This window comes from Hyperolius riggenbachi, chromosome 5 (genome assembly GCF_040937935.1).
Source record: "Hyperolius riggenbachi isolate aHypRig1 chromosome 5, aHypRig1.pri, whole genome shotgun sequence".
In the NCBI taxonomy this organism is placed as follows: domain Eukaryota; kingdom Metazoa; phylum Chordata; class Amphibia; order Anura; family Hyperoliidae; genus Hyperolius; species Hyperolius riggenbachi.
Window position 1 is genome coordinate 48,023,777 of NC_090650.1, and position 25,536 is coordinate 48,049,312.

Below are 25,536 nucleotides of genomic sequence, written 5' to 3' on the forward strand. Positions count from 1 at the left end.
ATAGATAATTAGATAGATAGATAGATAGATAGATAGATACTGTAGACAGATAACGCTGTGTGGATGGAAGCCTGGGATTCTTGGCTGACAGGGCAGAAGAATTATGCTCTTTATTATTTTCTCAGCTGTTCCCAGACATTTCCACAGGCATAGATCTAAGCTGTCTGAGCACTCCAAGAACTCTCTGAAGCCAAGTTCTGCTTCCCTGCATGTCCCGGCCTGCGCTGAGGAGAGAGCAGAGGTGGCTGCTCTGTCAGGGCGATGCTTTACCTGCAAGACAAGGGTGGCACAAGGTCAACAAGTGTTTCATGAAGTAAAGTATGCTAATTAGCTTCATGATGTCAGCTTTTACCTCTGATATTCCACCATGTGTGTATGTGAGAGTGTCCCCGAGGTAAGAGTGATATGGAGGCTGCCCTGCTGATTCTCTGCCTCTAATACTTTCAGCCATAGACCCTTTAGGGCCCACTCACACTAGAGCAATTAGCGGCTGTTTACTGCTAATCCCCGAAGCACTATTGCTTTTTAAAGTGCTAGCGCAATTATAACTATATGGCAGTGATCTCAATGCCGCAATTGCCGCCGAGCGCGGGTGTTTCGCGATGAATGGCAATCGCAAACGCGTTGCATGCAGCATTTTGCTGTGATTGAAGAGCGATCGCGATTAGCATGCTATTGATTAAAACCAAAAGAAAGATATTTACCACAGTTTATATAGGGTTAATACCCTGCAAAAAAACACATTTGAACCAATATAAATGAACAATTACATTTTATTGAGGAAATAAGTACCGGTATGTTAAAACACTAAAAACAATGCATGACTATCACTCCTCTCCAAAAATGGCATGGTTGGATGATAACATAACATAGAAATTTCAGAAATATAAACACTTCTCAAGTAGTAATAAAAAATACAATAGAAGTACAAAATATATAAATATTTGGTAATCTGTCACATTATCCACGTAAAAATTGTAATTGTAAGGCAAATGGATTTCTAGCATTTCTAGCATGCTATTGAAGCGTTAATCGCTATTGCAAAAAAACCCCACTAATTTGTACAGTGATATTTGCAGTAAAATCATCCACACAAATTACGTTTACGAGTGTGAATGGGCCCTGACAAACATGCAGCAGATCAAATGTTTCTGACATTAACGTCAGATCTGCCAAGATTAGCTGCATGCTTGTTTCTGGTGTTATTCAGACACTACTGCAGCCAAATAGATCAGCAGGACAGCCAGGCAACTGGTATTGTTTAACAGATAACAAATATGGCAGCCTCCATATCTCTCTATACACCAATAACTGCACATCCACTGTTAATTCTGTCAAAGTCATCAAATTTGCAGATGATACTACAATCGTTGGCCTTGTCAGTAAGGGGCGACGAGCAAGCCTACCGACAGGAGGTAGACAGAGTCTGCAATTGGTGCACAGAGAATAGGCTAGTCCTTAACACAGCCAAAACCGTTGAGATGGTCATTGATTTCAGGAAGCATGCTAGTAACCCACCCCCAATCTACATCGATGGAACCGAAGTCGCAAGGGTATCTAGTGTCCGCCTCCTGGGCACAACCATCTCCGATGACCTGACCTGGAGAGTAAACACCAGCTCAACTCAGAAGAAGGTGCAGCAAAGACTCTTCTTTCTACGCCAACTAAAGAAGTTTGGTATGGCCCAGGAACTTCTGAGATCCTTCTACTCCGCCACCATTGAGTTGGTCTTCTGCTCGTCCATCCTGGTCTGGTACGCTAGCTCCTCCACTACTGACAAGTACAAAATTCAGAGGGTCATCAGCTCAGCGGAGAGAATAATTGGGAAACCTCTGCCCCCCTTAGACCTCATCCACAACGCTAGACTGCTAGCCAGAGCCATGAAAATCGCTGGCGACCCCACCCACCCAGGCCACAGCCTTTTCAGTCGGCACAAATCAGGCCGGAGGTTCTGGTCCATCCCAGCCAAGACCACAAGGCGTAGGAACACTTTTTTCCCCAAGGCCGTTAGACTCTTGAACTCTGCCCTCTCCACAAGCTATCCCCCCTGTAGCCGTCTACTGACTGCCATCTGACCACGGCTGTTGCTGCCCCGATCAGTGACCACTATTTTTGCTAGAGTGTGTATAAGTACTACTGTGTAACGTTGCTGTCTGCGTAAATCTGTGTTGTCTTACTTCCAACGTTGTATACTTTCATGATGTCATATCTCTGTGCCAACCCCAATTCTGGGCACGGCCACGCCGTGCTTGGCGAAACAAAGCGCTTCTGATTCTGATTCTCTCACCTCAGGTTCACTTGAAGTTGTCTACAAAAGAGTAGAAGCCATAAGCACAGGGGCATAGCTTCAAATGTTGGCCCTCTCCCAGGGAAACTTTGATACCTTTTCCCCATCTTCCCCCTGTGGTGACCTCACAGCCATGGGTGGTATGTGATGGGTTTCATATAACAAGTGTGGCCACCATGACACCTCCTCCCCACCCATAACAGGACAGCTACCTTGTCTCCTTCACCCATTACAAGTGTGTTCACGACATCACCTGCACTGAAAGGGCAGCCCAGGGATGGTGAAACATTGAACATGGGCCTGTTCAAAATACTTTTTGTGAGAGGACAAGTTAGGATCCGAACCTACAATGACCTGCGCCTAGTTGCACAACGCATATCTCAGTCCCATGCACGATTGCAGGACTTCACTAAGGCTGCCCCCACTCTCTGGAACTCGCTCCCACCAGCCATCAGACTCGACCCCACCTTTAATATCTTCAAACAAGCTCTCAAGACTTACCTTTTCATGCTCGCGTACCCCCCTACACCAGCACCATAATACGTTCTGTTGGATACACTCTCAACAGAGGCACCTATTGTCTTCACTCCCACCCTTTAGATTGTAAGCCTCTGGCAGGGCCCTCCTCCCTAGTGTTTCCAGCTTGATTATGCAATCTCATGCTGGGAATACACGATTCGTTTCTGGCGCTTGATTCTCCCCTCGATTGTTTTTGCCACTTGATTCTGCGGTCGATTCTCTTATCTTCCGCTCGTTACTCTTATCTTCCGCTCGTTTTTCTTATCCTTTTGGAATGTCTGAAATTATCTATCGAACCATCTAATCACCTCAAAAACAAACTGTGTATTCCCAGCATGACTGTCAATCAACCCTCTTGTGGACTAGAACAGTCTCTATTCTGACCTATGACACTGTATTGTTATCAAATCATTTGCATGATCTTGTTTTGTTGTGAGTTTCCTGTATGTCCTACCTTGTATGTTCAACCATTTATCTATTGTGCAACGCTGCGTAATATGTTGGCGCTTTATAAATACAATTAATAATAATAAGTGCAGAAATAAGACTATTCTAGATTCCCTTTTCCAGTCGTTGTGGGTGAAGTATTTTTCTTATGTAAGTTATGAGCTGAAGTCTTATTGGCAAATTATTTATCTGCACAAGCACCTTCTCCATGTCTGCTGATGATATAGAACCCTACAAATGTTTATACAAATCCTTATCTTCTACATCCTGGGCAAACCAGTCAGTGTTACGTGCTCTAGATGTGGATGCCTGTGGATGACCTAACTTTCAGAACATTCAAACTTGTATCACCAGCTTAGGGAGGTGGAGTTGTTTCTATGCTTTTCTGAAAGGTAGATATGGAACCCGCAGCCTCAACCTTGTACAAACCTCACACAATTATTTATGAGTTTTGACAGATCAGAAGTCTGTACCGGCATTCTCCTTCTTCTGTGCCGTTCAAAGCACAAGGCGTGAAAGTATTTTTGGCTGGCTGCTTTGTCCCTGCATGCAGCCTCCTGCTTCTCCACCCTCTCCAGGACAGGACATGCTGCTCAGCCGAGCCAAGTATGCCCACAATCACAGGATGCCAGACTGCCAGCTAAAGTGAACAACAACAATCATTCTGACCAGCTAAAATCTAATATCTGTTATGGTGCTTTGCAAGACCTGCACTTCAGTATACACTTTTGTCTTCATTCAGAGCTGCCCATCAACACACAACTTTAATAATACAAAAAAGCAGCAAGGAGCACCCAATGGATTGAATGGCGTGCTAGACCCCTACCCCAGCACCTCAAGGAGTACACTCCAGAGATCCACACAGATGGGTCAGCACCACCGCAGATAAATTATAGCTCTTTTATTGGTATGGCAGCAATAGAGCTATGATTCATCTGCGATGGTCCTAACCCATCTGTGTGGATCATACAACTTTAATATGCAGATGGTAAATTGGCTTTTATGGCCTCCATATGCAGACTAGCTCATAGACATAGACCAACATCTACTGAAACTAGTTTTGTTTTCTACTTGTGCAAAGTCAAGTGCCACAGGTAGTGTGAACTTTTTAAGTATTGTATTTGAATTTAACCTTTAAAATTGTGTGTTTTTTGGATTCTGCATGGAACAAATTGCATGTGTGGGGAAAGGGAGGGGTTTAAGTCAAAGTGGATCTAGGGTGATGAATAGTACAAACCTGGCCCTGAATTACCAAACCACAGAATTTGGGCGCCCTTGGCCAGCTGGTGATTTTGGCTCCACATAAACCACCTTGTTAATTGGGGCTATAGTGCTGCCCAGTATATTTTGGCTAGTAACACCAGAAAGAGCCAGATATGCGAATCTCTATTGCCTTTTATGTATACGGAGAATGTGTTTTTGCAAATTTGATTTTTGATAAGTGTGTACTCTGCCTAAGTATTAGGCGTATGATGGGGTTGGGGTGTGGTGGGGGCTTTATAAGTAGGTAGGGAGGAAGATTAGCATGAGAGGTAGGTTAATTAAAGAGACTCTGTACTTAAAGAGAGTCTGAAGCGAGAATAATACTCGCTTTTCTCTTATATTCAGCAGGGGCATGTTTGCCCCTGCTAAAACGCCGCTATCCCACGGCAGAACGGGGGTCCTTTACCACCCAAATCCCCTCCGTGCTGTGCGGGGTGCGCTTCCTGCTAACGGCCGCAGCCCTGCCTCTCAGCGCGTCTATCAGCGCTAATCGCCGCCTCTCCCCGCCCCTCTCAGTCTTCCTTCATTGAGAGGGACGGGGGAGAGGCGGAGATCCGTCACTGATAGACGCGCATGGAGGCAGAGCTACAGCCATTAGCTCTGCCTCCAGGAGCAGCAAAATCTACGACCAAGTTGGTCGTGGATTTTGCAGGGGGGGATTTGGGGGGTAAAGGACCCCCATTCTGCCGCGTGATATCGGCCTTTTAGCAGGGTCATACATTCCCCTGCTGAATATAAGAGAAAAAGCGAGTTTTATTCTCGCTTCAGAGTCTCTTTAAAGGACAACTGAATTGGAAAGAATATGAAGGCTGCCATATGTATTTCTTTTTAAACAATACCAGCCCTGTTGATCTATTTGGCTGCAGAATTGTCTGAATTATACCTGAAACAAGCATGCAGCTAATCTTGTCAGATCTGACAATAATGTCAGAAACGCCTGATCTGCTGCATGCTTGTTCAGGATCTAAGGCTAAAAGTATTAGAGGCAGAGGATCAGCAGGATAGGCAGGCAACTGGTATTGCTTAAAAGGAAATAAAAATGACAGCCTCCATATCCTTCTCACTTCAGTTGTCCTTTAAAAAAACATCCCTCTGGGGATACTTACCTCGGGAGGGGGAAGCCTCAGGGCCCCAATGAGGCTTCCCAATCCCCTGTGGCTGCAGGGAATCCAGCGCTGTCTCCCCCTGACAAGCCTGACAAGCTGTGATATTTTTACCTCTTCGGGATCCAGCACAGGTGCAGTAGCGACTCTTCATTCGGATAAGGTGGAAATAGCCGAGCCCGATCGTATCCACTCTACTGCACAGGCACAAAAGGACTCGCACCTGCGCAGTAGAGCGAGTCCAATCAGGTTCAGCTATTTCTGCCTTACCCGAAGGAGGAGCGGCTAGCACGCCTGCGCAGGACTGCAGTAGGTAAATATTTACCTCTCCACAGTTCGTGGGGGGCTGCAGCGCTGGATTGCAGGGACACCGGAGGACAGGGGAAGACTCCTTAGGATCCAGAGGCTTTCCCCTCCTGAGGTAAGAATCTCCCATAGGTTTTTTTTTTTTTATTACAGATTTTCTTTGAAATGATAGTAGAATATGGGTAACATTATCGATGTTCTAATAGCAGCTTCATCCGGCGCCCACATTTTCAGACGCCTTTTTTTCCATGTATGCATATTACCTACTACTGTAGTATGTTTTTGGGATATGAGAGAAAAGTGGAGTGGAGGGCTTTTTGAATATAGTTTTGGCTTCTTAAAACAGAAGATATCTGTAATAATTCACCCTCAAAGTGAATGGAAACCGCATTTAAAAAAATGAGACAGATACTTACCCAAGGAGAGGGAAGGCTCTGGGTTCTATAGAGCCTTCCTGCTCCTCTCCTGGTCCCCAGTTCCAGTGCTGGCTCGCCTGGTAGCAGTATTTGACTAAATTAGTCAAATACTCCTTTATCCGGCCGAAGGAGGCTTCAGAAGTCTTCAGGGAGCCCGAGTGCTCCTGAAGAAGGGCGGCCCTGTAATGCGCCTGTGCAAGCACGCTCTCTTGCACGCTCACGCCTGTGCAGTATGGAGCCGCACGTGTTCGGGAGGACACGGCTCCCGAAGACTTCCAAATACCCTTTTGGCGGGGGATTGAAACGGGCGGGAGGGGGGGGAGCCAGCACAGGATAGAGAGCACCGAGAGAGGAGACAGAAGGCTCTATATGACCCAGAGCCTTCCCTCTCCTTAGGTAAGTATTTGCTTCATTTCTTTTTTCAATGCGGTTCCCATTCACTTTAAAGATAAATCTGTAACATAAAAAAACCCTCTGGGGGATACTTACCTTGGAAGGGGGAGCCTCTGGATCCTAACAAGGGTTTCCCCTTCCTCCTCCATCCCGGCAATCCAGCGCTGAGGTAAATATTTACCTACCATGATCCTGCGCAGGCGCAGTAGAGGCTCTTCATTCGGGCTAAGGTGGAAATAGCCAAGGCCGATCGTATCCGCACTACTGTGCAGTCGCAAGTCCTTTGTGTCTGCATAGTAGAATGGATCGATCGGGCTCGGCTATTTCTGCCTTAGAGCAAACAAAGAGTGTACTGCGCCTGCACAGGATCGTGGTAGGTAAATATTGCCGCGCAGGCGCACTACTTGTCAGGATTTGTCGAGGGACTTTTGGCTGAGCCAGCGCTGGATTCCTCCAAGCTACAGAGGGAGGGGAAGCCTTATTGGGACCCTGAGGCTTCCCGCTCCCGAGGTAAGTATCCCCCAGAGTTTTTTTTTATTGGTCACAGTCTCTTTAAGTGAGCAACTGTGATTTTCCATGATGCACCATTCCAGAATATGCAAATCAGCTTTTTATGCCCCTGATAGCCAGGCACAGCCTGTTTTGGACTTTCTGTTCCTCATCAGTGCATGGCATGGATTGACATGGCTCCATAGGAATACCTTAAGGTGGCCATACATCTGCCGACTTTTCAGTCGATCAACCATCTGATTCGATAGTTATTATAGAATCAGATGAAAATCGGTTCCGCCAAGAGCGTGCCCGATTGACGATGCAACTATGGGCAAAGTGTCGTACTCCAAACACCTGCAAAGGGTTCTTATTTCATATATTAGTTTTACCTTTTAACCACTTGAGAACCGCAGTGTTAAATTCCCCTAGTGACCTGGCCATTTTTCAACAAATAGGCCACTGCAGCTTTAAGGCCTCGCTGCAGGGCCGCACAACTCAGCCGCACCTTTCCTCCCCACCAACAGAGCTTTCTGTTGGTGGGGTCTGATCCCTGCCAGGATCAGTGGCGGCTCCAGGAATTTTTTTTAGGGGGTGCTATGCAGGTGCTGGACCAATTTCCGGGGGAGCTGATGACCTGCGGCGCGGCAAAAAATGGGTGTGGCTACAACCTGCGGCGCGCAAAGCGCGGCGCGGCAAAAAATGGGCGTGGTCATGACCGGATGAGGGCGAGGCTAACTGTAATTTAAAGTGAACCCAGGGTGAGAGTGATATGGTGGCTGCCATATTTATTTCCTTTTAAACAATTTTAGTTGCCTGGCAGCCCTGCTGATCTATTTGGCTGTAGTAGTGAACTGAATTACACCAGAAACAAGCATGCAGCTAATCTTGTCAGTTCTGACAATATTGTCAGAAACCCCTGACCTGCTGCATGCTTGTTCAGGGTCTATGGTTGAAAGAATTAGAGGCAGAGGACCAACACGGCAGCCAGGCAGCTGGTATTACTTAAAAGGAGATAAATATGGCAGCCTCAATATTATTCTCACCTCGGGTTCCCTTTAAAAGTGCAACGCAAAGACAGAGGGCCCAAGTTTTGGTGACCCTTTTCCCAGAAAATTCACATAATTGTGCAGGTGTTCTCAAGAAAATACACGTAATGTGAGCAGATTTTAACAAAAAACACGTCCAATGACCCCAATATGCACAATCGTTATCAGATATGGCTCCAATATGCACAATCGGTAGCAGATATGACCCCAATATGCACAATCGTTATCAGATATGGCCCCAATATGCACAATCGTTATCAGATATGGCCCCAATATGCACAATCGTTATCAGATATGGCCCCAATATGCACAATCGGTAGCAGATATGGCCCCAATATGCACAATCGGTAGCAGATATGGCCCCAATATGCACAATCGGTAGCAGATATGACCCCAATATGCACAATCGGTAGCAGATATGACCCCAATATGCACAATCGGTAGCAGCTATGACCCCAATATGCACAATCGGTAGCAGATATGACCCCAATATGGACAATCGATAGCAGATATGACCCCAATATGCACAATCGGTAGCAGATATGACCCCAATATGCACAATCGGTAGCAGATATGACTCCAATATGCACAATCGGTAGCAGATATGACTCCAATATGCACAATCGGTAGCAGATATGACCCCAATATGCACAATCGGTAGCAGATATGACCCCAATATGCACAATCGGTAGCAGATATGACCCCAATATGCACAATCGGTAGCAGATATGGCCCCAATATGCACAATCGGTAGCAGATATGGCCCCAATATGCACAATCGGTAGCAGATATGACCCCAATATGCACAATCGGTAGCAGATATGACCCCAATATGCACAATCGGTAGCAGCTATGACCCCAATATGCACAATCGGTAGCAGATATGACCCCAATATGGACAATCGATAGCAGATATGACCCCAATATGCACAATCGGTAGCAGATATGACCCCAATATGCACAATCGGTAGCAGATATGACTCCAATATGCACAATCGGTAGCAGATATGACTCCAATATGCACAATCGGTAGCAGATATGACCCCAATATGCACAATCGGTAGCAGATATGACCCCAATATGCACAATCGGTAGCAGATATGACCCCAATATGCACAATCGGTAGCAGATATGACCCCAATATGCACAATCGGTAGCAGATATGACCCCAATATGCACAATCGGTAGCAGAAATGACCCCAATATGCACAATCGGTAGCAGAAATGACCCCAATATGCACAATCGGTAGCAGAAATGACCCCAATATGCACAATCCGTAGCAGATATGACCCCAATATGCACAATCCGTAGCAGATATGACCCCAATATGCACAATCCGTAGCAGATATGACCCCAATATGCACAATCCGTAGCAGATATGACCCCAATATGCACAATCAGCATCACCTGAAAAAGAAAAGAAAAACCTATTTACTCACCTACAGCCAGAAGACCTTCTTTCCTGACCTCCTGTCCCGACCTCCTTGTGGCGCGCAGCGCCCGCGCGCCCACGATCCTCTTCCTTCCCGACGTCACGACGAGACTTCCTGTCTGCATACTGAGAGCAGGGCTACGGGAAAATGGCCGCCCGAAGTCTGCAGAACAGGGCTCCGGGCGGCCATCTTACCGTAGCCCTGCCTGCTGCTCCGTGCTGCCGCTGTGTGAACTGACTTGGCGTCTTTTAGACGCCTGAAGTCAGTTCACTCCAAGGGGTGCTTTGGGGGTGCTTGGACAATTCTAGGGGGTGCTCGAGCACCCCCAAGCACCCCCCTGGCGCCGCCCCTGGCCAGGATGTTTATTTTTTTTTTTTAAATAAATATTTATGTTAATATTTTTTAAATAAATTGTATTTATTTAATTTTTCTTTAAACTCCCTTCCTCCCCCAGCCAGCTAATAGCGGCGATCGGCTGTCATAGGCTTCAGCCTATAAGAGTCGATCGCTCTCCTGTGTCCCAGGGGGACAGCCATGTCACACGGCTGTCCCCAGTACAGCTCTGCTGTAGATCGCAGCGCTGTACAATGTTTATAGACAGCGCATTCACCACCTAACAGTCTCCGAGCGGCGAGACTGAAGGCCTTCCTAGTGCATCTGTGCACGCAATCTCCTGCTAGCGGTCCTGGGGCTACCGCAACATTCACACCAATTGGCGTGGAGCGGTCGGCTAGTAGTTTAAGTGTAGCCGAACCAAAGCTCGGGTACGTAAAAAATTAGATACTTGCCTAAAGAGAGGGAAGCATCAGGATCCTATTGAGGCTTCCCTCTCTATTCTGCTGTCCCCCGATGCTGAGCGTGCCCCCCGGAAGATTAGAGACAAGGCATTATTGCTAATCACATCGGGACCTCCGCAGCTCCACTTCCTTATTCATGGTCGCGCAATAGCTGACTGAGCTCGCCCACGCATGCGCAGTAAGCCGGAGCTCCGTGGTACTGCGCATGAGCGGGCAGGCTCACGCGGCTACAGCGCGGCCACTAATATGGAAGTGGAGCTGCAAGACCGCGATTTGGAAAGGGGCTACCGTCTACAATGGGGGGCTGCTGACTAGTGAGGGAAAGCCTCAATAGGATCCCTCTCTTCAGGCTAACAACTTGTTTTGAACCTCAGCCTCAGCTCGGGTTCACTTTAAGTTGAATTACTGAAATAAATGAATTTTTGCACAGTATTCTAATTTTTCGAGTTTCACCTGTCTGGGCACCATTAGAAGGTAAAACTATATTCAGTGTTGCTTTTTAGTAAGAGGGCTTTTCGGCCTCTTTGAGCCCCTTATACTTTTTTTAGTGGTTCTGGGTCGCCATCAGCTGGGTATTCTGTGGTTAGGGCTTTGGGTGACTTTTAGTTCTCCAGCATCTGGATGTCCTCACTCTGAATGTTAAGGTAAATAAAATGTCACATTTGACACCCTTTTACGACCTGCAAATGATCTCAGCAGTCCTCATTTTCTGCAGAGATGACCTCCCCTCTTCTTTCTCCCTGCTGAAGTAAACAGATTTTAAGTCCTCATTCACACTTCATTAAGTTCATCCTCCCTCTAACAGATTGCCCAGGACAACAAAGGCCCCAGTGATTTAGCTGCAGGCTGAGACAATCTGCACAGCATTACATGCAGAGGAGCAGGTTGTTCCATATAGATGAGAGTAACTGTGACCCCTGAGGCCTTCTTCTGAATCACTCCCAAAGTGTGGCCAAAGATCAGCAGATATCTTCCTGGGATTGGTGGGTGCTGAGACGTCTGCTCATCCAGAAACAAATTGTGTGCCACCAGGACCTGCTGTGAGCTTCCTAATTTGGTCAGTGGGTTATAGGTGCTCACGTAATTAAGGCTTCATTTTTTGTTGTGTCCAAAGAATAAGGAACAATAGACCTGAAGAAGAGATCTTCCAACATGTACAGACAAACACATTCGGTGTGAGCACTTGTGCCGGCAGGTGTACATAGCTCAACTCGCACAACTAATACCTGAATTGGTTGCATCACTGGTTGTTATAAGGTTATATATGATTATTACTTCAGTGTTACATATGTGAGTACTATTATAATGCACCTATATACTGTAGCTCTGACATTTTCCACATTGTTTTACAGAGTACATAGAGATAGATTCATTAACTAGTGGTACATCTACTGCAAACAAGCTGTGTGGGATAAAATTAGAGCGCGCATGCTATGCATGGTCCTGTTGTGCAGCGTGCACTCTTAAGTTACTTGTGTTCCTTGTAATGGACCTGTGATGGTTGGCTTAACAGGTTTCTAGCTGGCTTACCAGGTGTCTATTACGGTCTAAAGCTACCTACACTCGTTTTCCTTGACTGAAATTATCATTCTGGATCATTTTGGATGGAAATCTAAAGTGTGTAGAGGTGTTTTTCAACGTGGCTAACCATCGCTCCGTCAGATCACTTTCCCCCAAAGCCTATTATTCCCTGCAGTAACCTGAAAGGAAGGTCCAGCAAAGTGAACCTGTTCATAAAGTCCCTTTCCTTCTCCATGCAACAGCACATGCTGCTTGACTATGCCAAACAGCATGCATGTACAATCATTGTTCCAAAACTACGACTATTAAAGTAAGTACATAGCTTGAGAACATAATAATTGAAATCTCTGTACGACCATTGTTCCCAATGACTTCTACTATTTATTTTTGCACAATTCCAAGGCCCTGGCCCAAGTCTTCTGATACAAGTTTTCTTTTTTTTTTCCATGGCTAAAGTCCTAATGAAGTGTCTCAAGAGGTTTTTCTGGCCCAATACTAGTGAACTGAATTTTTTGGGGACTGTCCTGAGGATTGGCTACAAATGGAACTTTATTTAGAGAGTTCAGTTTCACTTTATTAATTAATTTTCTGTATTAATTTTACCAGCCTTGATTTATATATTTTTAGCATAACAATAATAAAAATTACAAATGGAACATTAATATTTGTTTGTAGAGCCACCTACTTACATAACCGGCAAGATCTCCAAATTCCTGAAAGGCCCTTATTTGTTGTAATATACATATATATAATATATATATATATATATATATATATATATACATAGATAGATAGATAGATAGATAGATAGATAGATAGATAGAATTCACAGCAATGTATTGATATCTATTTATCTGTCTGTCTGTTCACCTTCCATCCAAAGTCTTGGTAGATGATATATTAGACAAGAAGTTTTTCTTGAAGTATGGAAGTATTCAATCCTATTCAGAGAAATCATTATTTATCTTTTTTTATCATGACATCAATGATTGATTGAAGCCAGTAGTTTTAAGACAGAGCTGGACAGAATGATTGAATCTACCTGTATTGATCAACCGATGAACCCTGATGTGTGTGGGGACATAAAATTCATGGTTCATCTCTTTTAGAAATCCCACCTGCCATAGCTCAAGATTGCAGGACTGTTAATTTTAGAAAAACACAATAAATAAAATATAATAAGAACAGTTATCTTAATAAACAATGAGTATTTATTGTCTTGGATTCAAAAGAGTCTGAAATCTATATTAATTAACTGAAATTTACCATTTATCATTACATTGCTGGAAACTAAAACGAGATGAAAAAGAGATGAAAGGGAATAATATCTCTCAGTTAAAAAAAAAGGGCAAGGTATTTTCCCCTCTACGTTGCACTTCACTTGGCAGTTCCGTCTTTGCTGTTTTTTTTAAGTTCCTGTTATGATTGTTTTGCAAAGTATCTATAACAGCAATTCACTGGCAGTTATCAAATAATATATGTGCTTTTCAAGCTCTAATGTCTGTATAATTGTGGTTTCAATTCATAATCATTCCAAGTTACACCTCTAAATTTGACAAAAATAATCCGTCTTCTTTTTAATTCTTATGTCGTCTGTTGCAATACCAGAAATTGGTGGTTCCATGAATAACGTGAAATAATTTTGTTCCAGTTTGCTAAGGCCTATTTAATGTATAAAGAAATTACATGATTTTGAATTAAGAAGAGTTGTTTTTAATGCCATTGTTAAAGCCTAGAAATCTCACTATATAACTCTTGGATGATGTCCTAGCAAAAATATATTAAATATTTTCCAAGCAGGTAGCTCTGTTTGTTGAATTGCAGATTTTGTAGCTCAGAGAACTGGGACATCATTTTGTAAAATTTGTAAAAGTTGTAATGTTTGTAAAAAGTTGTAATGTGAATAAACCCTCATTTTAGTGTGTTTACACGCTTTATTTCAGTGGTATGTGTATTGCCAGGTCATATTTTTAGGTGACAGTTGAACTGTAAAGACTCATTGTGTACATTTTTTGATTTACAAGTCAGACCTGAAAGGGATCCCAGAGAGGTCATGGGAAGGACAGAGAAGACACAAGTGTGCTCTCCACCAGTAACAAGCTGTTTGACTCTGTCAGGCTAGAAACCCACTAGGAGAGATTTCTAATCACTAGCGATTTGAAAAAGCTCGTTCTAATGCAATGCTATGGGGGATTTTTATAAAATCACATCGCTCAAGTGGGATCACACCTATAGCATCACATTAGCAAGAGTTTACAAATTGCAAATCGCTCCTAACCTAACTATAGTTGTGATTACTAGTAGCAAAGACTGCATGTGACCCCACTTACACTCAGGCATACACACACCAAGCAGCATTTTTAGAATTCTCCTATGAAATGTGTGGTATTTATCACTTCTTTAATGAATTGTTATTAATCTAGTGTTGACAGTCTATTCATTATGTGAAAATAAAAATGTACCAAATGCTTACCTTTCCTCCTGTATCTGTTTTCTCTTTATATTTTGCATCATTTAACATACAGGCCCATATGCAATTCACTTTATCACCTAAGTTTTTTCCTAGGAGATCATTTTTAATCATCTGGTTAAAATATCTTTTCAGCACTTTACAATTGAAAAAATTAGAAAAGGAGGTGGAAAAGTACTGTCAAATTTATTCAGTGTATATTCTTGCTTCCTGGTGGCTTAAAAAGCATTGTATTGACAAAAACTGTAAAAATATAAAATTGGAGAAAACAAAGGAGAAAAGTGAATTGCATTTGAGCCGCTGTACTGTTGGGTCTCTTTTGGCCCGACCACAAAAATCTCTGCATGGCTCTTGAAAATGTAACTGAGCACTTTCTCATATTTTAAATCTGTATTGCAAATATCAGCGCCACAGAAGATGCCGGCGCTATGTAAATCAATAATAATAATAATAATAACAATAAATATTATTAAAAATATATCTAGCCCATCAAAGCATCTCAGTTGTTGCGAAGGAATTATTATACAATTCTGTTGAGCAACATTGTGATTTTATTTAAATTATTTTTATTTAAATGTTTTATGAGATTTTTGTCCATAAGACATTTTATTCTTTTTTTTTTATATAGATAATTTTTATTCTAGAGTATTCAGGTTACAGAATATAGAGACAATTTTACATATCATAATTTCCACATTACAGAAATGTATTATTTAGGTTTCAACCAATAATGACATAGATGATAATAGCCCTGGTTATACTCTATACATTTTTTTAATTTTTTAACAAGACCGAATAGTTCTTACCTGAAAGAGAGACAAGTGACTCAAATTATGAGGTCTCATGAACAAAAAGTAACATTTACCATGGTTTGTCCATTAAAGGGACACTTAAGTCAAACAAAAAAAATGAGTTTTACTCACCTAGGGCTTCCAATAGCCCCCTGCAGCTGTCCGGTGCCCTCGCCGTCTCCCTCCAATCCTCCTGGCCCCGCTGGCAGCCACTTCCTGTTTCGGTGACAGGAGCTGACAGGCTGGGGACGCGAGTGATTCTTCGCGTTCCCAGACACATTAGCACCCTCTATGCTGCTATATGGTATATGATATATGCTATAGCAGCATAGATGGCGCTATTGTGGCCAGGAACGCGAAGAATCACTCGCGTCCCCAGCCTGTCAGCTCCTGCCACCGAAACAGGAAGTGGCTACCGGCGGGGCCAGGAGGATCGGAGGGAGATGGCGAGAGCACCGGACAGCTGCAGCGGGCTATTGGAAGCCCCAGGTGAGTAAAACTCATTTTTTTTGTTTGTCCCTTTAACATCACACATGTTGATATGCTAGTTACTGAGAAAAGAATATATTGGAGATCTATTATCTTCCTGTCAGTTAAACTCTCATATTCCAACATCCAGAAAGCCTATAGTACCAGCTATATGTTTACTAAGGTACCATTTAGTATATTTGAATGGCTCCATAATAGCTAAAAGATTGGATCTGGGGACATAAAATTTAATGAACGGAGTCCATAACTTAGAAAAATTTGGCTGTGTTTGTAGATCTGTGTTGCTCCGCATCAAATGTATTTATGTACAATTAATTTCTTTTTATAACCATATGTTTGGCTACCAAGACATATTTTGTTTTTCTCTTCATCTGGAGAGAGGTTGACAATGATATTCACCATACTGTTTTATGTCTGCACCCCTCCTTGTAAGTTAGTTTAACAATAATGAATTAATTCCTGAAAAAAAACATACCAGCTTAAAATACAGTCCCACTATTATTATTATTATTATTATTTAGTATTTATATAGCGCTGACATATTACGCAGCGCTGTACAGTGTATATATATATATATATATATATATATATATATATATATATATATATATATCTTGTCACTAACTGTCCCTCAAAGGAGCTCACAATCTAATCCCTACCATTGCCATATGTCTATATTATGTAGTGTAAGTACGGTAGTCTAGGGCCAATTTTTTTTAGGGGGAGCCAATTAACTTACCCGTATGTTTTTGGAATGTGGGAGGAAACCGGAGTGCCTGGAGGAAACCCACGCAGACACGGGGAGAACATACAAACTCTTTGCAGATAGTGCCCTGGCTGGGATTCGAACCAGGGACCCAGCGCTGCAAGGCGAGAGAGTTAACCACTACGCCACCGTGCTGCCCAATTATATAGTTAAATAAACAAATCTTTACAACGGCGCATACAAACCCATACTGTGAACATCCTAAACATAGACTCTAATATAATATTTACAATATACCATGCAACAAAGGTCAAACGAATTACATATACACAGCCCTAAGCCAAATAACCAAATATTGATTCCAAATACCGATCAATAATACATGTTAATTGTTATAAATTGAAAGAGTTCATACTACCTAAAGGTTAAATGTCATAAGCCACAGGCAATCATTAATTAATAAAGACACCTTGAAATATTAAAACAAAAAAGTCATTGCAACAGATTAAAATGTAAAACTAATGAAAACAGACAACAAACACACATAGACAAACATACACACAGTGTTTTATAGCTTCCTGGTATACCATACAAATATGGTACTTGTAACAAAAGAAAGACAAGAAGAACAAACATGCAAACGCGGATGTGTAGATATTCTGCACAGTGCCACAAGAGATGTTGCTGCTACATAAATAACATAATAATAGTAATGGTAACGCTAGATCAATATTCTGTTTCTCCCTTCTACATCTACTGTACATATACTAAAACAATCTGACACCAAATAATTATTAGTGAACAAATATTCAGGACAAGCCGGTAAATTCTTGTATCCTTCATGTTTACAGGATTAGTTTTATGCTGTACAGTATGTGTAATGGCTAAAACATAAACTGACTTGATTCATAATGAAACTCTCAGACTGTAAGCTGGTATGGACAGGGATCTTCCTTCTCTTGTATCTTGATATTGCTGTATCCATTTTATGGTCTTACCTTATGTATATGCACATTGGGCAACCTGTTATTAATACCTGTTTTGATGTTTTTTGCCCATGTACTTTATTGTATTATACAATTACTTTGTACAATGTTTTTAAAGAGATTGGATGTATACTGTATAATTTTATTATTATTATTATTATTATCCGTATAGCAATATTGCATATTCAGTAGCACTGCATGCTAACTTTTTTCTCAAGCAAGTTGATCAATTAACCTCCCTGGCGTTCTGACGCCGGAGGGTGCCGCTCAGGCCCTGGTGGGCCGATTTGAATAATTTTTTTAAAAAAACACGCAGCAAGCACTTTGCTTGCTGCGTGTTGGGGACGATCGCCGCCACTCACCGCCGATGCGCTGCTATCCGCCGCGTAACGAGTGTCCCCCCCCCCCCGAGACCCCATGCGCTGCCTGGCCAATTAGTGCCAGGCAGAGCTGAAGGGTGGATCGGGACTCCCTATGACGTCAATGACGTCGTTCCGTTCGTCGCCATGGCGACGGGGGAAGCCCTGACGGAGATCCCGTTCAGAATGGGATCTCCTGACGGCCATCATCGCCGGCGGCGATCGGAAGGGTGGGTGGGATTCGGCTGGGAGGGGGGTATCAAGTAGCTAGCGCTAGGCTAGCTACATGATTAAAAAAAAAAAGTTTAAAAAACCATGCGCAGCCGCACCAGAACGCCAGGGAGCTTAAGTCAGCTAAGCTGTGTGTGTGCGTTGCTAGCTTCAAATAAATGTTTTGGGATTTTTTTTTTTTAAATACTTAGTATAATTTTTTTTTCTCATAAAAACAGTAAAAATATATTCAGCAGGTAATCTGTTGCAGGACTAATGCTGGGAATACACGATGAGATTTTTCAGCAGATTTACTGTCCGATCGTTTTTCATTCACTTATAGGAGAAATCGATCAGAAAAACGATCGAAAATCAGATCAGACATGTCGGAAATTATCTATCAAACCATCTGTCTGCCAAAAAATCTCATGATGTATTCCCAGCATCATGACAAGGGATACTACTTGGCTAATGTCTACCTAATGCTGGGCATACACGGTGAGTTGTTTCTTGTCAATCGAGCCGCTGAGGGCTCGATTGATAATTTCCGATGTGTCCGATCACCGCACCGGATCGATACCGCGCTCGATCCCCGCGGGCGGACAATTGAAGAAACGAGCGTCAGATAAGGAGGCGTCCGCGGGGACGAAAGTGAATCGATCCGGGCGCCCGCGGCCAGCGGCTCGATACCAGCACACAAACGAGCCGTGTATGCCCAGCATTATACAACTAGCTAAACCCAGCCTTTCAAGTGAATTATCTGAACTGACTCAGTGGAAGGTAATCTGATGTCACAGCAAGTTGTAAATTATAAAACTTTATAGTCTGCAGTTTTCTCCTGCTAAATGAAGGTGGCACTTCCTATTTATCTGGTTACAACTGAAAAAAAAATAAGCCTGTTTTTTGTTGAAAACAACAACAAAAAACTACACAACAATACTACCACTAGTACTGATACTGAAAGGGTATGAAGATGTGTCTCAGTCATACCTGGGTTAGATGTATCTCTTGTTGTGGATTCCACATAAAATCACGGCCTTGACTTTGTTGCCTCTACATTCTAGCAATGTGTCTGCAATCATTCATGATTAAATTCCCATGTAAGTGCTTTGTGTGTAAGCTAGAAAAATGTTGATGTTATTACAGGTAAAATATTTAAAAAGTTCAGACCCTTAGGTAACTATTTATGGTTTTTTTTCAATTGTAATTTTTTTTTTTATTAAAAATTTTACTTGGGTATTTTGGGAGAGTGTGGGAGGTAAACAGTTAATTTTAAATGTAAGTGTAGGTCTGTTCATTCAAAATATGTATGCAGATATAGTTTTATTATTTGGCCACAAGATGGCCTCAGTCATTTTTTTTTATAGAAGCCAGCGATCGTTCTAATGGGGACTTAGATCAATGAATGGGAACTGCGTTCCCATTCATTGATCTCCGGGCTAACGGGCTGGCAGCGTGGGAGCGCGCTGGAGTGCGTGCGACCTGCCGCGGGAGCGCGCAGCAGACTTTTGGACATAGCACCTATGTCCAAAAGGCTTAAATGACTAAAGTTGTACTGTGACAAAGGATTGAACTTCATCCCAATCAGTGCTTGATACCCATTTTCCCATGAGAAATCATTACCTTTCCTCGAATAGCTCATCAGGAGCATCTGTATGGCTGAGATTGTGGTGAAACCCCTCCCACAGTGTGATGTCAGCACCTAGGTCCTGACATTACAGTGTGGGAGCCTTATTGCATTGTGGGAAATAATGGCTGTTTCCAACTGCAAAGCAACCAGTATTTCCCTTGCATATGTATATCTACAAAATAACCTTTAGCCTATCGTATTGTTAGGAGGTGTGGTTATAGATAATGGCAGTAGGTACAGTCTGTCATTTTTTTCATGTCTGCCAGTAGTAAAGATGATTATGTGCAAGCGAATATCAATCATTTCTTGATTTCTCTTCTATATTTTAACTTCTCACTTTGCAATGTATGGATTTATTTTTCCCCCTTTTCACTAAAGTTCCTCTTTAACAGTAGTAAATCAAAATGTGCCCTTGTAGAAAATTCCCCATTGTTTCTTTCAATCAGGGACATCGATAGAAACAATGTAAATAACATGAGCCTGTAATGTCCCATGAATGTGACACTATGGAACACCGGCTGACGTCATGTATGAGGCAGCAACTTTTGACTGCAAAACAGCCCTCTGGAATTTTGGCTGGACTCCTGGGAAGATCCAGACATGCATTCGGTAATAGAGGATAAAATATGGCTCTCATTATGTTTCTCTTTTCTGTTATGAAATGATTTAAAACGTCTCTGGTTTTCCCTGGCATACACGCTGCTTTGTTGTGTTTTATCCATTACGGGAGAGGATATGGGGCCCGTGGGTGGAGGACGGAGACTGCTGTTCATATATTTGTTAGGTGAGTTGGGTGTTACATTTATGAACTTCAGAAACACATTTACCAGGAAGTGCTATTTATTTCATTTCCTGTGTTGTGTCCTGGGTGGTCTATAGGATTCTCCAGAAGTTAACAGGAAGTAAAGTAGAGCAGCCTGCCCCATAACATTTTGAAAAGTGGCTTTAACACTATAACCCCACAATATACTTATACAGTACATAGTGTCAGCTAAATCCCTCGTTCACCCAGCTTCTATATCATGTATCTATTTCAAATCCAATTTTTTTAAATACAGTGGTGTGCAAAACTATTTGCCCCCTTCCTGATTTCTTATTCTTTTGCATGTTTGTTACACTTAAATGTTTCTGCTCATCAAAAACCGTTAACTATTAGTCAAAGATAACATAATTAAACACAAAGTGCAGTTTCAAATGATGGTTTTTATTATTTAGTGAGAAAAAAAACTCCAAATCTACATGGCCCTGTGTGAAAAAGTAATTGCCCCCTTTGTTAAAAAATAACTTAACTGTGGTTTATCACACCCGAGTTCAATTTCTGTAGTCAACCCCAGGCCTGATTACTGCCACACCTGTTTCAATCAAGAAATCACTTAAATAGGAGCTATATGACACCGAGAAGTAGACCAAAAGCACCTCAAAAGCTAGACATCATGCCAAGATCCAAATAAATTCAGGAACAAATGAGAACAAAAGTACTGTAATTGAGATCTATCAGTCTGGAAAAGGTTATAAAGCCATTTCTAAAGCTTTGGGACTCCAGCGAACCACAGTGAGAGCCATTATCCACAAATGGCAAAAACATGGAACAGTGATGAACCTTCCCAGGAGTGGCCGGACGACCAAAATTACCCCAAGAGCGCAGAGAAAACTCATCCGAGAGGCCACAAAAGACTCCAGGACAACATCTAACGAACTGCAGGCCTCACTTGCCTCAATTAAGGTCAGTGTTCACGACTCCACCATAAGAAAGAGACTGGGCAAAAACGGCCTGCATGGCAGATATCCAAGGTTCAAACCACTTTTAAGCAAAAAGAACATTAAGGCTCGTCTCAATTTTGCTAAAAAACATCTCAATGATTGCCAAGACTTTTGGGAAAATACCTTATGGACCAACGAGACAAAAGTTGAACTTTTTGGATGGTGCGTGTCCCGTTACATCTGGCGTAGAATTAACACAGCATTTCAGCAAAAGAACATCAAACAAACAGTAAAATATGGTGTTGGTAGTGTGATGGTCTGGGGTTGTTTTGCTGCTTCAAGACCTGGAAGGCTTGCTGTGATAGATGGAACCATGAATTCTACTGTCTACCAAAAAATCCTGAAGCAGAATGTCTGGCCATCTGTTCGTCAACTCAAGCTAAAGCGATCTTGGGTGCTGCAGCAGGACAATGACCCAAAACACACCAGCAAATCCACCTCTGACTAGGCCACTACAAAGTCTTCATTTTGTTTTTCTTCAGCCATTCAAAGTCCTAACCTGAATATTATTGAGATGTTGTGGCTTGACCTTAAAAAGGCGGTTCATGCTAGAAAACCCTCAAATAAAGCTGAATTACAACAATTCTGCAAAGATGAGTGGGCCAAAATTCCTCCAGAGCGCTGTAAAAGACTCGTTGCAAGTTATCGCAAACGCTTGATTGCAGTTATTGCTGCTAAGGGTGGCACAACCAGCTATTAGGTTCAGGGGGCAATTTCTTTTTCACACAGCTCCATGTAGGTTTTGAGTTTTTTTTCTTACTAAATAATAAAAACCATCATTTAAAACTGCATTTTCTGTTCAATTATGTTATCTTTGACTAATAGTTAATGGTTTTTGATGAGCAGAAACATTTAAGTGTGACAAACATGCAAAAGAATAAGAAATCAGGAAGGGGGCAAATAGTTTTTCACACCACTGTATATGCATGTAAAATAACTTTCCAAAAATGTTCAGTTTTTGCAATAAGAATAATAAAATTACCTGCTGCATTGATCGATGGTGTCAAACACATCACAGCATTTTTCCTTGTACTCTTCCCTTTTCCTGTCTTGCCAAAGGTGCCACCATCTATAGGAACACACAATAGCGGCATTATTTAAAGAGGAGACATAATGAGGGTGAGGGACATAATAGTGGCACAACCACCACATATGTAGGGAACCTCCAACCGCTTGACCGCCCCTCCAACACAGATTTGAGGCCCCAGAAGACCACCTACAGATCTGGGCAAGGATTCTGAACCACCTAGTTAGGATCTTATAATGTATTTCTTGAGTTCTAATTAGTAGGGAGGATTTGTGGGTAAGGATAAGGTTTTTTTTTTCAATTCCTGATCAGAGATAGTACATTTAAGATCTGCTTCCTATTCATACTTTATGCTACTAAATGGATTAAGGGAAGTGCTGAAGACAATCTGCTAAATTAAAGAAAGGACATGCTCAGGCCTCTGGGAGCCAAGACATAGATCCACAAAGGGTGCAAGAGGTCTTTGGGATTATAATGTGTCTGGTAGGGAGCTAATGAAGTCCTACAGTTGTCTGTTGTGTAGACAACACGTGTTAGGGGGGGGGGGGGTGTCACCATCTGAATGTAAGTGAGGCTTGGCAAAGTACCACCTATAAGGCTATGGTAGTGTTGAAGCCCTAAAATGAAGGCACATGTGTTGCTGCAGGGAAGGCTAGGTTGTCAAACAGAGCAGTCAGTGGTCCTAGAGATGGGCCATGAAGTGAGCAATGAATCCCAATGGACAAAACACTGCCACCCAGATAGGGTAAAAACCTATAGAGAGGCAGTGTCTCTTACTGGTCCAGGGCAGAGCTCAAGTGTCCAACCTGATAATTTGAGTTTCTAGAAAGACCCACTGCTTAGAGTCCCTGCTGTGGAACCAGTCCACAATACACCTGAGTAACGATACTTTGTAGTAGGTCTCAATAACAGGGAGACCCAGCCCTACAGAAGGTTCTGGTCTGCACAGCAGGCTATACTTCAGATGTGGGATTTTATGTGTCCCCTAAAAGAGAAATCTGATAGATTTAAAATAGGATATAGGTATATGGACAGGGGAAGCCAGCAGTATAAAAAATAATTTTGGGACAATATTCATTTTGAGGGTGTAGATGTGGCCTAACGATGAAGGTCTATTGTAAGAGGGTTTCTAAAAATTATTAGCATATTTTCCAACTTTTTCATGCAAACATTTGGGCAAAAGACATGGTCCATTCAAACCTTGAGACCTGCCCCACCACTCCTTCAGTCATACCTTTACACCTCCAGCTACACCTTCATCACACCTCCAGCTATGCCTTCATCATACGTAGGTGCCTTCATCACACGTAGGTGCCTTCATCATACTTTCCAACCATGCCTTTATCACACCTTCATCACACCACCAGCCACACCTTTATCATACCACCAGCAATGCCTTTATCACACCTCCTGCCACGCCTACATTACACCTGCAGCCATGCCTCAATCACACCTCTAGCCATGCCTTCAGCACACCTGCAGTCACACCTTTACCACACCTCCAGCCTCGCTTTCATCACATCTCCAGCCTTGCCTCCATCACACCTCCAGCCACATCTTCAACACACCTCCAGACACACCTTTATCACACCTCCAGCCTCACATTCATCACAGCTCCAGCCATGCCTTCATGATACCTCACAACACACCTTTATCACACCTCCAGACACACCATCACACCTCCAGCCACACCTTCATTACACCTCAACCTCACTTTTATTACAGCTCCAGCCATGCCTTTATCATACCTCCAGCCACACCTTTATCACACCTCCAGACATACCTTCATCATGCCTCCGGCCACGCCTTCATCACAACGCCAGCTGTGCCTTCATCACACCTACAGTAATGCCTCCATCACACATTCATCACACCTCCAGTTGGGCCTTCATCACATCTCCAGTAATGCCTCCATCAAACCTCCAGCCACACCTTCATTCCACCTCCTGCTATGCCTTTATCACACCTCCAGCCACACCTTCATCACACATCCATCCATGCCTTTATCACACCTCAAGCCACTCCAATATCATCAGCCAGGTATTAATATTATTTAGTTTTTATATAGCGCCGACATCTTCCGCAGCGCTGTTCAGAGTATATTGTCTTATCAGAGGGGCTCACAATCTAATCCCTACCATAGTCATATGTCTATGTATATAACATAACAGGTTTTGTTTTTTCCATTTTGGAGGAGTGGGGGTCAGGAGGGTGGAGCGAGCAGGAAGCTGACAAGGATTTGAGGACCTGTGAATTGGTGCTATAGATATTTAGTAAAAACTGTAGCTTTAAAGGACCTCTTTTACAAATGAAGAAAAAAATAAAAAGTGGTTTATGCATAAACTATTAAACATCCTTCTAAAATAGTGTGAAAAGTTTTTTTTTTTAAAAAATGAATGGTTTCATCAAAGCAACATGTAATCCTCAGTGTATGTAAACACTGACGGATGATGGACTGGGAGGCTAATCCATTTGTTAGGGGTGTTTTTTTTTACTTTCATTTCAAAAACCTAACTCCTGCCTACCTAGTTTTCAGTGGTGTAATCCATTGCTGTCAGGAATCACTGTTATAGCTGTTATAATAACATAACGGGTGACATTCACATGAAACAGCTGTAAAAAAAAAGGCAGAGGGGCTTTCTTCTGTACCTGTGCTATGTGGCTTTAATAAAGAGAAAATTCTTGTGGAGTGCCAGAGTCCGTGCGTTTTTCTTCTAGCAAAAGCTGTTATAATAAGGCTGAGCTCCACTGAGCTCCTCCGTACATTGTTGCCAGGCAACCAGACTCCCAGTCTGTGCAGAGAGTCATCTGTGCAGAGAGTCATCTGTTATCAGCTGCTGGGAGAATCAGCCAGAATCAGCCCCATCTACACCAAACGATTCTTTGTCCGATTCCGATTCAATTAGAGTCTAGTTGCCTGGCAACAATATAAACACATACCAAGGAGCTCAGTAGAGCTCAGCCTTATTATAACAGCTGTAACGGCCATTCCTGACACCACTGAAAACTAGGTAGGCAGGAGTTATGTTTGTGAAATGAAAGTAAAAAAAAACAACACCCCTTATGCTGGGAATACACGGTAA

General features: G+C 42.6%; 1 long non-coding RNA gene across 1 annotated transcript; it reads right to left on the bottom strand.

Annotated features, from left to right (window-relative positions):
- On the bottom strand, nucleotides 1-25,171 carry LOC137519599 (uncharacterized). Its single transcript, XR_011021027.1, has 3 exons — nucleotides 25,103-25,171; nucleotides 22,409-22,495; nucleotides 1-270 (listed from the first exon to the last, which is right to left on the bottom strand). It is a non-coding gene; the product is annotated as an uncharacterized lncRNA (long non-coding RNA).
- Nucleotides 25,172-25,536: the final 365 nt, after the last annotated feature.